Source organism: Delphinapterus leucas, chromosome 2 (assembly GCF_059928025.1).
Source record: "Delphinapterus leucas isolate spDelLeu-1000000601 "Yukka" chromosome 2, BTC_Dleu_Yukka2, whole genome shotgun sequence".
Lineage (NCBI taxonomy): Eukaryota > Metazoa > Chordata > Mammalia > Artiodactyla > Monodontidae > Delphinapterus > Delphinapterus leucas.
Genome location: NC_143130.1, coordinates 78,072,842 through 78,087,624, shown reverse-complemented (window position 1 = coordinate 78,087,624; position 14,783 = coordinate 78,072,842). Strand labels below are relative to the sequence as shown.

At 39.8% G+C, this 14,783-nt stretch overlaps 1 protein-coding gene across 1 annotated transcript in view; it reads left to right on the top strand.

The window, feature by feature from the left end:
* The first annotated feature begins 12,607 nt into the window (after positions 1-12,607).
* The window catches only part of GCNT3 (glucosaminyl (N-acetyl) transferase 3, mucin type), a 37,494-nt gene continuing 35,318 nt past the window's right edge, over positions 12,608-14,783 (top strand). Inside the window, exon 1 of the mRNA XM_022579656.2 lies at positions 12,608-13,093. The gene's annotated coding sequence lies outside the window, so the exon portion shown is untranslated. The remainder of the gene's footprint in view (positions 13,094-14,783) is intronic.

Genomic DNA, 14,783 nt, shown 5'->3' with positions numbered 1-14,783 from the left:
AGGCTGAGCTTGTATTAAGCCCAGTTTAATGCGGTGGGGCACATAGGTGAAGGAAGCGATGAATTCTTCGGGCTATATCTTCAACACCGTCTCAGAGTGTCAACAGGATCAGCTCTGTGGGCCTGTGGCCTGTGCCATCGCCCAGGGCCCTGCAGTGAGAAGGGCCCTGTGCTTTTGCTTTAATGCTCTCTGTCACTATTTTGAAATTCTTAATACTTTTTTTTTCTTGGCAAGGGGCTCTGTCTTATCTAGGCCATGCAAATTATGTAGCCAGTCCTGGGTGTCAATAAGAGATGAGAGATGGTGCCAGCACCGTTACACTCCATTTGCCAGCAGTAGCTAAAATGAGCTGTCTTGGTGGAACATCGGAGGCTCTGGCCTCAGACATCACCACAGGGTCCCCTGGCAGTCCTGGCTCAGCATATTGTCAGCTCAGCACTATCTTAAAGACATCTGCGACTTTAAAGGCACAAGTAGCTTTAGGGGCGGTGAGCGACAGGAACTTGGCATGGGCAACAATGCCATTAACAGGTGACACCAGCTACAATGGAAGCCATGAGGTTCTTGCAGGTAGCTCTTCAGCCAGGGTACGGTTCAAAAGAGCGGTTGAAGAAAGGAGAATATGGCATCCCAGTGAGCACAGGACACACTCTCAGGGATGACTTTAAAGGGCAAAGGGTGGTGGTCCTGGTCCCTAAAGCTTGTGGGATTTGGAGCCAGAGACAGACTTCTAAAAATTTCATTTTTACCTCAAGACTGGTGCAGCCTGGGGAAACTGGTGTGATACATGAAAAGTGTAGATTCCAATATAGATCTGTTCACCAAATTCTGCAACTGATCCTTACCAGACCCTAGAAAAGGGGAAACCTCCGACCCATTGCTGTATTTGTAGTGGGGATAAACGTAGTTCCAGACTCTAGGCCAAAACGAAGGAGTAATGACAGTAATATCAGTTTATGCTCACGTGCCATTATTGTTTCAAAGTGTTTTCATAAACTTTGGCATAAATGAGCAAGAGAACAAGCCTATGAGGCAGGTCAGGTAGAGATGATGCCCACGGAGGCTGAAAACACCTGATGTGCACACTCTGACCCTGCAGGTAGAATGTGGGTGAGTCTGTGTTGTCGCCTCCAGACTGGCTAGGGAAGTGCTTTCTTTATTCAGGCAACCTGGAACCTGGAATAGAAACTGGGGTACAAAGAAGACATTGAGTAAATCCTTGCCAATTTCACTGAACTTGAAGTGAAATGATAACGTGTGGAATCTAGTCCCTAATTTTCTGGTTGAGACTTGATGATACAAAGAACTGTAATGCTTCATGGTTATTGGAGAGTGAGGTCTTATTAAGGAAAACTATGTAAACCTGAGAAATGAGGCAAAGAGTGCTGCACGCCCTTTCAAAATCATATTAGTCACTAAAGCACTGTCTAACACACTTGCTAAGTCATCTGATTCTAACAGATGAGAGTTTAGCCTGTTATTTGTGACTGATTAGGGCCCAGAGTCCATGAAATTAATGTTAACTTGTGGAGTTTTGTCTTGATTAGATGCAAATGATTTTGTCTGTTAGAAAAGAGAACCTGAAAGCTTACAGTTGATATATCTTGTACGACGTTAACCAGAAGGTTTATTTTGGCGTTCTTTTTTCCCTTAATTATATATTTACCAATCCTATCCTCCTTGGAACAAGCTCTAATATCCTGCTGATTCCCTTATTAATGAGTTAAGTATGTCTTTGACCTGTACTCACTATTAATTTATGTCATGTCTTAAACTTCTTGAAATTTATACTTTGATAGTTCAAACCCATATTACTAAAATTTCACTTGGACTAACTTATATTTTGAACTTTTTTTATACTTTGAATTTTTAAAAATGCAACTACCTTAAAAATATCAGATTTGGGCTTCCCTGGTGGCGCAGTGGTTGAGAGTCCGCCTGCCGATGCGGGGGACATGGGTTTGTGCCCCGGTCCGGGGGGATCCCACATGCCACGGAGCGGCTGGGCCCGTGAGCCGTGGCCGCTGAGCCTGCATGTCCGGAGCCTGTGCTCTGCAGCGGGAGAGGCCACAACAGTGAGAGGCCCGCGTACCGCAAAAAAAAAAAAAAAGTATCAGATTTGTCCAATACTATTCTATTCTTTGGTACATATAATTATAAATTCCAAGAAATAGTTGTTGAGAATTGTAATCACAGCAGCATTGCATCAATAACATTGGATTTCATCATTTTTTGATAGTAAATGTACTCTAAAAAACCTTCATTATGAAGCATTTTGAGGACACAGAATGTGGACAGAATAGTGAAATGAACCTCCATGAACCTATCATACAACTTCAGTATTTGTTAACCCATTGGCCAGTCTTGTCCTATTCATACCTCCATTCACTATTAATTTGAAGCATTCCCAGATATGACACCATCTTATCTGTAAATATATTCTTAAATTAGGACATAAAAGCAAGACACAGTTTACTTATTTGAGTCATTGTTTTGGGCTACCTCTATTGAAATTGCTTGTCAATAGATCAAATCTCAAATAATCACATACTAGATTTGCTCAGATAAAGCTAAATGTCTTTCAGTTGACATAACATGAAAATATTTCTCTCACTGTCATTAGAAAACATTGCCTAGGAAAAATTTACTAATAAATGGATCTGATTTTGAAACTATACACATTATATATATATGTAACGTGATCAAACGTGGTCATGTTGATTTAAATATTTTTGTTTTAAATTTTTAGGTAATAAAGAATAAGGGTAATAGTAGGAAAAAACAAAACAAAAAGGGGAACTTATCTGTAGTTTCTTAACTTATGAGATAGACTAGAGTAGTATAATGGAACTACTCTAGTAATACAGTTGACCTTTGAAAAACATGGGTTTAAACTGCGGGGTTGCACTTATATTTTTTCACTAAGTATATTGGAAAATTTTTTGGAGATGAGCAACAATTTGAAAAAGCTAGCAGGTGAATAGTGTAGCTTTCTCTTTCCCTTGGAGAAACAGTATATCAGCCTGTCATCAAAGGTAAATGGTTTTTTTAAAAAAAGTAACACTCTTTCCAATACTGTTTTATGAAAATCATGGTAATGCAGTGTGCCATAAAAATTGTATAATGATTTGTTTATTAGGGTATAGGCTAGGCTATCGTGAAACAAGTGTGTTGATTATACTAGGCTACCATTAAGCAATCATACCGCTGCTGCTTTGTTATCAGTGCATGAATCATTACACCTGTAAGTAAATATGAATTTCTTTTTCACACTAGCTTTTCACTTTTGATGTCTCGTGTTAGTAATACGTATAACATCTACCGTATTTTGTATCATATGAGGCAATATTGATGTAGGTACTGACAAACAGACGATTCATCTTGTAAACAGACAATGTAAACTTACATTATAGTACTGTAATTTTTGATACTGAATTTTCTCTTCCTTACGATTTTCTTTTTTTTTTTTTTTTTTTTTTTGCTGTACGCGGGCTTCTCACTGCTGTGGCCTCTCCCGTTGTGGAGCACAGGCTCCGGATGCGCAGGCTCAGCGGCCGTGGCTCATGGGCCCAGCCGCTCCGCGGCATGTGGGATCTTCCCGGACCGGGGCACGAACCCGTGTCCCCTGCATCGGCAGGCGGACTCTCAACCACTGCGCCACCAGGGAAGCCCCCTTACGATTTTCTTAATGTTTTCTTTTCACTAGTTTACTTTCTTGTAAGAATATACAAAATATATGTTAATTGTTTATATTATCGGTAAAGCTTCTGGTCAGCAGTACGCTATTAGTAGTTAACTTTTGGGGGAGTCAAAAGTTATACGCAAATTTTCAACCACGAGGGTAGTAGCACTCCTAAACCCCGTATTGTTCGAGGGTCAACAGTGTAAGAGTAGTAAAGGAGTATCAGGGAGATACAGAACCAGATGGCATGGGGTCAAGTCCTGGTCCTACCACTAAGCAGCTATGTAGCCTTTAACAATTTAACCTCTCTGGGTCCTCAGCCACAAAACAGGGAAATGGTAGTACCTACCTTGTTAGGAGGTTGTTAAGAGGATTAAGTTATATTTCTAAAGCTCTTAGCCCAGGGCCTAGCGTGTGGCAAGCACCAAGTAAATATTAATAACAAAAGAGAATGATGCTCATTTTTTCAGTTTCTCTTCCAGACCTCACCCAGGCATGCAATTTACATTCTCATGATTATAGCGTGTGTATAGTTTTGTAATCTGTATTTTTTTCTATCTGTTCTGTCTTTATTTTCTAATAACTATCACATGCACTACCCTATGTGTCTAATGAACTCTCACGATAATAATGTTAAGTAGTTCAATATTTCATGATGATGTGGTCTGCTTTATTAACCTCTTCCTCAAGTATAGGTATTTAGGTTATTTCCAGTGTCTTGCCATTATACAAAGGTTAGATCTTTGTGTAGGAGTGACAGAGAAAAATGAGGAGTTCCAGGAATGGGTAGGGGAAACCAAAAAGGAGGAAAAGGGTGTTGTTGGGGAAGGTGGGAAAAGTGCTCCTAAGCACCCCCATCCTCACCTCTGTAAAAATAGAAAAAGTTAGGTGCTCCAAAGATAGTAACAGAGGTCAATATGGCTAACAGGGGCCTTAGAGGCCACAGCCGCTGAACCTGGAACCAGAAGATCCGTCTGAGTGCTGGGACCCCAGCCCACCAACGGTGTAGTACTCAGCCCCTCTGCATCCTGGTGGTCTCACCTCAGCCCAGGGATCCCAACCTGCCCCACAGGATTATGGGAACCTGGAGAGCAGCCAAACCACTGAACATGTGGAAGGGATTGTTCTCACCGTTGAACCTGCCATCTAGGTGGGGATGATAAATGACTTCAGGAACCATTGCACCGCTCCCGGGAGCAGTGGGGTGACAGGAGAGAGATAGGGATTGTGCCACCCATGGAGTAATAGAGAACTGAAGCAGGGGGGCCCACGGCCAGCTCCTCTGGCCCCTGACCCAGAGAGGCCCAGCTCCGTGGCTTTACCTGAGGCTGGCCAGGACCTGTGTCCCAACTCTGTCTACGAAACTACCTTTGGCATAAATTCTAGAAATGGCAAATCCCTGCTCCGAAACCTTTGGTTCCAGTCGTCCACTGTATGCACTGGCCTTGCCACACCCTTTGCGTGTTCTCGAATCAGGGAAGTGAGGTTCATCAACCCTGGGGGTCCCCAGCCCGGACAAAAGAAGCCCTCACTGAGTATCACATTTTTTTCAAGCAGTGAAGGGTTTTGTAGAAATTCATGCATAGTTCATATAACTCCGTAAGTGACTCACTTTTCTCTTTCTATAGAAAATAATCTTGATACCATCAAATCAAACTCATGTGAGGCTTCACCTTTGCCCTGGCCTGCTACCACGCACAGGAAAGAGACCTGGGGGAGGGAGGTGGAGGGTCCCGTGCCATTTCCCCCCTTCTGCTTGTCTCCCTCCTCCTCTTCTGCTTTTCTGTCCTCTTGGTAGAATCCTTACTGGGTTTTAAAAACTTTTTAGATTGTAATGAAAATACATTCAAACTGCTTTTCTTTTTTAATAAAAAAAAATATGTTCAGACTAACAGAAAAGTTGTAAAAATAATACCAAAAAATCCTATATGTTTCACTCAGTTTCCCTAAATGTTAACATTTCACTACTTTTGCTTTATTGTTTTTTCTCTCTGTCTCCCTCCCTTTCCCCAACTCCCTGGACACAAGAATACACTGTTTTTTGGTGTTCTTTTTTTTCTGTGCATAATTTGAGAGTAGGTTACATACTCATACCCCTGTTCCCTATCCCTTAAGACTTACTTCACTGTGGTTTTTTTTTTTTTTCTTTTTTTCGGTACGCGGGCCTCTCACTGTTGTGGCCTCTCCCGTTGCGGAGCACAGGCTCCGGATGCGCAGGCTCAGCGGCCATGGCTCACGGGCCCAGCCGCTCCGCGGCATGTGGGATCTTCCCGGACCGGGGCACGAACCCGTGTCCCTTGCATCGGCAGGCGGACTCTCAACCACTGCGCCACCAGGGAAGCCCTACCATAGTTCTTTAAGGTTCATCCTTGTAGCATGTGTCATCATTTTCTTCTTTTTAAGATTGAATAATATTACATCATAAGTATACCACATTTTGTTTTTATTTTTATTGAAGTATAATTGACACATTGTTACTTTCAGGTATACAACATAATGATTCCATATTCGTATAAGCAATCACCATGATAAGTCTAGTTAACATCTGTCACCATACATAGTTTAAAAAAATTTTTATGTGTGATGAAAACTTGTAAGGTTTACTCTTTCAGCAACTTTCAAAGATGCAATACAATGTTATTAACTGTAGTCATCATGCTGTACATTACATGACTTATTTAGTTCATATCTGGAAGTTTGTACCTTTTAACCTCCTTTATCCATTTTGCCCACTCTCCATCTCCAGCCTCTGGCAAACACCAATCTCTTCTCTGTATCTATGAGGTCACTTTTTTGTGTTTTGGGGGGTGTTTTTTAGATTCTACATAGAAGTGAGATCATATTATATTTTCATATGGTATTTGTCTTTCTTTGTCTGACATTTCATTTAGCATAACGCTTTCAAGATCTCTCCATGTTGTTGTAAATGGCAAGATTTCATTCCTTTTTATGGCTGAATAATATTCCAGATTTTCTTTATCCATTTGTCCATCGATGAACACTTAGGTGGTTTCCATGTCTTCACTATTTTTAAATAATGCTGCAAAAAACATGAGGGTGTAGGTATTTTTTGAGTGTTTTTGTTTCCTTTGGATAAATACCCAGAAGTGAAATTGCTAGATCATATGGTAGTTCTATTTTTAAGCTTTTTGAGTAACCTCAAAAACTGTTTTTCCATAGTGGCTGTAGCAGTTTACATTCCCACGAACAGTGCACAAGTGTTCCCTTTTTTTCCACATTGTCGCCAACAGTTGTTATTTCTTGTCCTCTTGATATAGCTATTCTAACAGGTGTGGTTTTGATTTGCACTTCCCTGATGATTAGTGATGTTGAACATCTCTTCATGTACCTGTTGGCCATCTGTATGTCTTTTCATATGTATGGAAAAATTTCTGTTCAGATCCTCTGCTTTTTTTTTTTAAATTGGAGTATAGTTGCTTTACAATGTTGTGTTAGTTTCTGCTGTACAGCAAAGTGAATCAGCTATAATGTGTCATCTGCAAATATGGATCATTTTACATTTTCCTTTTCAATTGGAATGCATTTGATTTCTTTTTCTTGCCTAATTGCTCTGTCTAGAAAATCCAATGCTGTGTTGAATATAGGTAGTCAAAGTGGGCATACTTGCTTTGTTCCTGATCTTAGAGGGAACGCTTTCAGCTTTTCACCCTTAGGTATGATGATAGCTGTGGGCTTGTCATATATGGCTTTTATCATGAGTTATGATATGAGTTATGTTCCCTCTATACCCACTTTGTTGAGAGGTTTTTTTTTTTTGGTGGTTTTGTGTTTCAGTAATCTTTTTATTTGAATTTTATTTTATTTTTATACAGCAGGTTCTTATTAGTCATCAATTTTATACACATCAGTGTATACACATCAATCCCAATCGCCCAATTCAGCACACCACCACCACCACCACCCCCCCTATGCAGCTTTCCCCCCTTGGTGTCCATATGTTTGTTCTCTGTATCTGTGTCTCAATTTCTGCCCTGCAAACCAGTTCATCTGTACCATTTTTCTAGGTTCCACATATATGCGTTAATATACGATATTTGTTTTTCTCTTTCTGACTTACTTCACTCTGTATGACAGTCTCTAGATCCATCCACGTCTCAACAAATGACCCAATTTCGTTCCTTCTTATGGCTGAGTAATATTCCATTGTATATATGTACCACAACTTCTTTATCCATTCGTCTGTCGATGGGCATTTAGGTTGCTTCCATGACCTGGCTATTGTAAATAGTGCTGCAGTGAACATTGGGGTGCATGCGTCTTTTTGAATTATGGTTTTCTCTGGGTATATGCCCACTAGTGGGATTGCTGGATCATATGGTAATTCTATTTTTAGTTTTTTAAGGAACCTCCGTACTGTTCACCATAGTGGATGTATCAATTTACATTCCCACCAACAGTGCAAGAGGGTTCCCTTTTCTCCACACCCTCTCCAGCATTTGTTGTTGGTACATTTTCTGAGGATGCCCATTCTAACTGATGTGAGGTGATACCTCATTGTACTTTTGATTTTCATTTCTCTAATAATTAGTGATGTTGAGCAGCTTTTCATGTGCTTCTTGGCTATCTGTATGTCTTCTTTGGAGAAATGTCTATTTAGGGGTTCTGCCCATTTTTGGATTAGGTTGTTTGTTTTTTTAATATTGAGCTGCATGAGCTGTTTATATATTTTTGAGATTAATCCTTTGTACATTGATTCATTTGCAAATATTTTTTCCCATTCTGAGGGTTGTCTTTTCGTCTTGTTGATGGTTTCCTTTGCTGTGCAAAAGCTTTGACATTTCATTAGGTCCCATTTGTTTATTTTTGTTTTTATTTCCATTACTCTAGGAGGTGGATCAAAAAAGATCTTGCTGTGATTTATGTCAAAGAGTGTTCTGCCTATGTTTTCCTTTAAGAGTTTTATAGTGTCTGGTCTTACATTTAGGTCTCTAATCCATTTTGAGTTTATTTTTGTGTGTGGTGTTAGAGAATGTTCTAATTTCATTCTTTTACATGTAGCTGTCCAGTTTTCCCAGCACCACTTATTGAAGAGACTGTCTTTTCTCCATTGTATATCCTTGCCTCCTTTGTCATAGATTACTTGGCCATAGGTGTGTGGGGTTTATCTCTGGGCTTTCTATCTTGTTCCATTGATCTGTGTTTCTGCTTCTGTGCCAGTACCATATTGTCTTGATTACTGTAGCTTTGTAGTATAGTCTGAAGTCAGGGGGCCTGATTCCTCCAGCTCCGTTTTGTTCCCTCAAGACCGCTTTGGCTATTTGGAGTCTTTTGTGTCTCCATACAAATTTTAAGATTTTTTGTTCTAGTTTTGTAAAAAATGCCATTGGTAATTTGATAGGGGTTGCATTGAATCTGTAGATTGCTTTGGGTAGTATAGTCATTTTCACAATATTGAGCCTTCCACTCCAAGAACATGGTATGTCTCTCCATCTGTTGGTATAATCTTTAATTTCTTTCATCAATGTCTTATAGTTTTCTGCATACAGGTCTTTTGTCTCTCTAGGTAGGTTTATTCCTAGGTATTTTATTCTTTTTGTTGCAGTGGTAAATGGGAGTGTTTCCTTAATTTCTCTTTCAGATTTTTCATCATTAGTATATAGGAATTCAAGAGATTTCTGTGCATTAATTTTGTATCCTGCAACTTTACCAAATTTATTGATTAGCTCTACTAGTTTTCTGGTGGCGTCTATAGGATTCTCTATGTATAGTATCAGGTCATCTGCAGACAGTGACAGTTTCACTTCTTCTTTTCCAATTTGTGTTCCTTTTATTTCTTTTTCTTCTCTGATTGCCAGGGCTAGGACTTCCCAAACTATGTTGAATAATAGTGGTGAGAGTGGACATCCTTGTCTCGTTCCTGATCTTAGAGGAAATGCTTTCAGTTTTTCATCATTGAGAATGATGTTTGCTGTGGGTTTGTCATATATGGCGTTTAATATGTTCAGGTCGGTTCCCTCTGTGCCCACTATCTGGAGAGTTTTTATCATAAATGGGTGTTGAATTTTGTCAAAAGCTTTTTCTGCGTCTATTGAGATGATCATATGGTTTTTATTCTTCAATTTGTTAATATGGTGTATCACATTGATTCACATGTATTGAAGAATCCTTGCATCCCTGGCATAAATCCCACTTGATCATGGTGTATGATCGTTTTAATGTGTTGTTGGATTCTGTTTGTTAGAATTTTGTTAAGGATTTTTGTATCTATATTCATCAGTGATATTGGTCTGTAATTTTCTTTTTTCTTGTATCTTTGTCTGGCTTTGGTATCAGGGTGACGGTGGCCTCACAGAATGAGTTTGGGAGTGTTCCTTTCTCTGCAATTTTTTGGGAGTTCGAGAATGATGGGTGTTAGCTCTTCTCTAAATGTTTGATAGAATTCACCTGTGAAGCCATCTAATCCTGGACTTTTGGTTGTTGGAAGATATTTAATTACAGTTTCAATTTCACTACTTGTGATTGATCTGTTCATATTTTCTATTTCTTCCTGGTTCAGTCTTGGAAGGTTATACCTTTCTAAAAATGTGTCCATTTCTTCCAGGTTGTCCATTTTATTGGCATAGAGTTGCTTGTAGTAGTCTCTTAGGATGCTTTGTATTTCTGCGGTGTCTGTTGTAACTTCTCCTCTTTCATTTCTAACTTCATTGGTTTGAGTCCTCTCCCTCTTTTTCTTGATGAGTCTAGTTAATGGTTTATCAATTTTGTTTATCTTCTCAAAGAACCAGCTTTTCGTTTTATTGATCTTTGTTATTGTTTTCTTTGTTCCTATTTCATTTATTTCTGCTCTGGTCTTTATGATTTCTTTCCTTCTGCTAACTTTGGGTTTTGCTTGCTCTTCTTTCTCTAGTTCCTTTAGGTTAAAGGTTAAATTGTTTATTTGAGATTTTTCTTGTTTCTTGAGGTAGGCTTGTATAGCTGTAAACTTCCCTCTTAGAACTGCTTTTGCTGCATCCCATAGGTTTTGGATTGTTGTGTTTTCATTGTCATTTGTCTCTAGGTATTTTTTAATTTCCTCTTTGATTTCTTCAGTGATCTCTTGGTTATTTAGTAACGTATTGTTTAGCCTCCATGTGTTTGCGTTTCTAACGTTTTTTCCCCTGTAATTCATTTCTAATCTCATAGCATTGTGGTCTGAAAAGATGCTTGATATGATTTCAATTTTCATAAATTTACTGAGGCTTGATTTGTGACCCAAGATGTGATCTATCCCGGAGAATGTTCTGTGCGCACTTGAGGAGAAAGTGTAATCTGCTGTTTTTGGATGGAATGTCCTATGAATATCAATTAAACTTATCTGGTCTGTTGTGTCATTTAAAGCTTCTGTTTCCTTATTTATTTTCATTTTGGATGATCTGTCCACTGGTGTAAGTGAGGTGTTAAAGTCCCCCACTATTATTGTGGTACTGTCGATTTCCTCTTTTATAGTTGTTAGCAGTTGCCTTATATATATTGAGGTGCTCCTGTGTTAGGTGCATATATATTTATAATTGTTATATTTTCTTCTTGGATTGATCCCTTGATCACTATGTAGTGTCCTTCCTTGTCTCCTGTAACATTCTTTATTTTAAAGTCTATTTTATCTGATATGAGTATTGCTACTCCAGCTTTCTTTTGATTTCCATTTGCATGGAAGGTCTTTTTCCATCCCCTCACTTTCAGTCTGTATGTGTCCCTGGGGCTGAAGTGGGTCTCTTGTATACAGCATATATATGGGTCTTGTTTTTGTATCGATTGAGTAAGTCTGTGTCCTTTGGTTGGAGCATTTAATCCATTCATGTTTAAGGTAATTATCAATATGTATGTTCCTATGACCATTTTCTTTCTTTCTTTTTTTTTTTTTTTGTGGTACGCAGGCCTCTCCCATTGCGGAGCACAGGCTCCGTACGCGCAGGCTCAGTGGCCATGGCTTAAGGGCCCAGCCGCTCCGTGGCACGTGGGATCTTCCCAGACAGGGGCACGAACTCGTGTCCCCTGCATAGGTAGGCGGACTCTCAACCACTGTGCCACCAGGGAAGCCCTGACCATTTTCTTAATTGTTTTGGGTTTGTTTTTGTAGGTTCTTTTCTTCTCTTGTCTTTCCCACTTAGTAGCTTTTGTTGTAGAGCTGGTTTGGTGGTGCTGAATTCTCTTAGCCTTTGCTTGTCTGTAAAGCTTTTGATTTCTCCATCGAATCTGAATGAGATCCTTGACAGGTAGAGTAATCTTGGTTGTAGGTTCTTCCCTTTCATCACTTTAAGTATATCATGCCACTCCCTTCTGGCTTGTAGAGTTTCTGCTGAGAAACCAGCTGTTAACCTTATGGGAGTTCCCTTGTGTGTTATATGTTGTTTTTCCCCTGCTGCTTTCAATAGTTTTTCTTTGTTTTTAATTTTTGCCAATTTGATTATTACGTGTCTGGCATGTTTCTCCTTGAATTTATCCTGCATGGGACTTGCTGCAATTCCTGGACTTGGGTGGCTATTTCCTTTCCCATGTTAGGGAAGTTTTCGACTATATTCTCTTCAAATATTTTCTCAGGTCCTTTCTCTCTCTCTCCTCCTTCTGGGACCCCTCTAATGCGAATGTTGTTGCATTTAATGTTGTCCCAGAGGTCTTTTAGGCTGTCTTCATTTCTTTTCATTCTTTTTTTCTTTATTCTATTCCGCAGCAGTGAATTCCACCATTCTGTCTTCCAGGTCACTTATCCGTTCTTCTGCCTCAGTTATTCTGCTATTGATTTCTTCTAGTGTAGTTTTCATTTCAGTTATTGTATTGTTCATCTCTGTTTGTTTGTTCTTTAATTCTTCTAGGTCTTTGTTAAACATTTCTCGCATCTTTTCGATCTTTGCCTCCATTCTTTTCCCAAGGTCCTGGATCATCTTCACTATCATTATTCTGAATTCTTTTTGTGGAAGGTTGCCTCTCTCCACTTCATTTAGTTGTTTTTCTGGGATTTTACCTTGTTCCCTCATCTGGTACATAGCCCTCTGCCTTTTTATCTTGTCTATCTTTCTGTGAATGTGGTGTTTGTTCCAGAGGCTGCAGGATTGTAGTTCTTGCTTCTGCTGTCTGCCCTCTGGTGGATGAGGCTATCTGTGAGGCTTGTGCAAGTTTCCTGATGGGAGGGACTGGTGGTGGGTAGAGCTGGGTGTTGCTCTGCTGGGCAGAGCTCAGTAAACTTTAATACGCTTGACTGCTGATGGCTGGAGCTAGGTTCCCTCTCTGTTGGTTGTTAGGCCTGAGGCAACCGAACACTGGAGCCTACCGAGGCTCTTTGGTGGGGCTAGTGGCAGACTCTGGGAGGGCTCAAGCCAAGGAGTACTTTCCAGAACTTCTGCTGCCAATGTCCTTGTCCCCACAGTGAGCCAACACCACCCCCTGCCTCTGCAGGAGACCCTCCAACACTAGCAGGTAGGTCTGGGTCAGTCTCCTATGGGGTCACTGCTCCTTCCCCTGGGTCCCGATGCACACACTACTTTGTGTGTGCCCTCCAGGAGTGGAGCCTCTGTTTCCCCCAGTCCTGTCGAAGTCCTGCAATCAAATCCCACTAGCTTTCAAAGTCTGATTCTGTAGGAATTCCTCCTCCCATTGCTGGACCCCCAGGTTGGGAAGCCTGATGGGCTCAGCACCTTCACTGCAGTGGGTGGACTTCTGTGGTATAAGTGGTCTCCAGTCTGGGAGTCACCCACCCAACAGTTATGAGATTTGATTTTATTGTGATTGCGCCCCTCCTACTGTCTTATTGTGGCTTCTCCTTTGTCTTTGGATGTGGGGTATCTTTTTTGGTGAGTTCCAGCATCTTCCTGTCGATGATTGTTCAGCAGTTAGTTGTGATTCTGGTGTTCTCACAAGAGGGAGTGAGAGCACGTCCTTCTACTCTGCCATCTTCTCAGAGTTTTTGTCATAAATGGATGTTGAATTTTGTCAAATGCCTTTTCTGTGTCTATTGAGATGATCGTATGATTTTTATCTTTCATTTGTTAATGTGATTTATCACCCTGATTGTGAATGCTGAACAATCCTTGCATCCCTGGAATTAATCCCACTTGATCATGATGTATGATTGTTTTATTTTATTTTAATTTATTTTTTATTTTATATTGGGGTATAGTTGATTTACCATGTTGTTTTAGTTTCAGGTATATAGCAGAGTGGGTTCATTTATACATATACATATATCCATTCTTTTTCAGATTCTTTTTCCATATAGGTTATTACAGAATATTGAGTAGAGTTCCCTGTGCTATACAGTAAGTCCTTGTTGATTATCTATTTTCTATATAGTAGTGGGTGTATGTTAATCCCAAACTCCTAATTTATCCCTCCCCCCAACCTTTCCCCTTTGGTAACCATAAGTTTATTTTCGAAGTCTGTGAGTCTGATTCTATTTTGTTTATAAGTTCATTTGAATCATCTTTTTAGATTCGAAATATAAGTGATATCATATGATATTTGTCTTTCTTCGTGTGACTTCACTCAGTATGATAATCTCTGGATCCATCCATGTTGCTGCAAATAGCATTATTTCATTCTTTTTTTATAGCTGAGTAATATTCCATTGTATATATGTACCACATCTTCTTTATCCATTCCTCTGTCAATGGAAACTTAGGTTGCTTCCATGTCTTGACTACTGTAAATAGCACTGCAATGAACATTGTGATGCATGTATCCTTTCGAACCATGGTGTTCTCTGGATATATGCCCAGGAATGGGATTGCTGGATAAAATGGTAGTTCTATTTTTAGTTTTTTAAGGAACCTCCATACTGTTCTCCATAGTGTCTGTACCAATTTACATTCCTACCAACAGTGTAGGAGGGTTCCCTTTTCTCCACACCCTCTCCAGTATTTATTGTTTGTAGACTTTTTGCTGATGGTTGTTCTGACTGGTATGAGGTGATTTCTCATTGTAGCTTTGATTTACATTTCTCTAATAATTAGCCGTGTTGAACATCTTTTCATGTGCCTCTTGGCCATCTGTATGTCTTCTTTGGAGAAATGTCTATTTAGGTCTTCTGTCCATTATTTGATTAGGTTGTTTTTTTAAATATATGTATATATTATTTATTTATTTCTGGCTACATCGGGTCTTCGTTGCT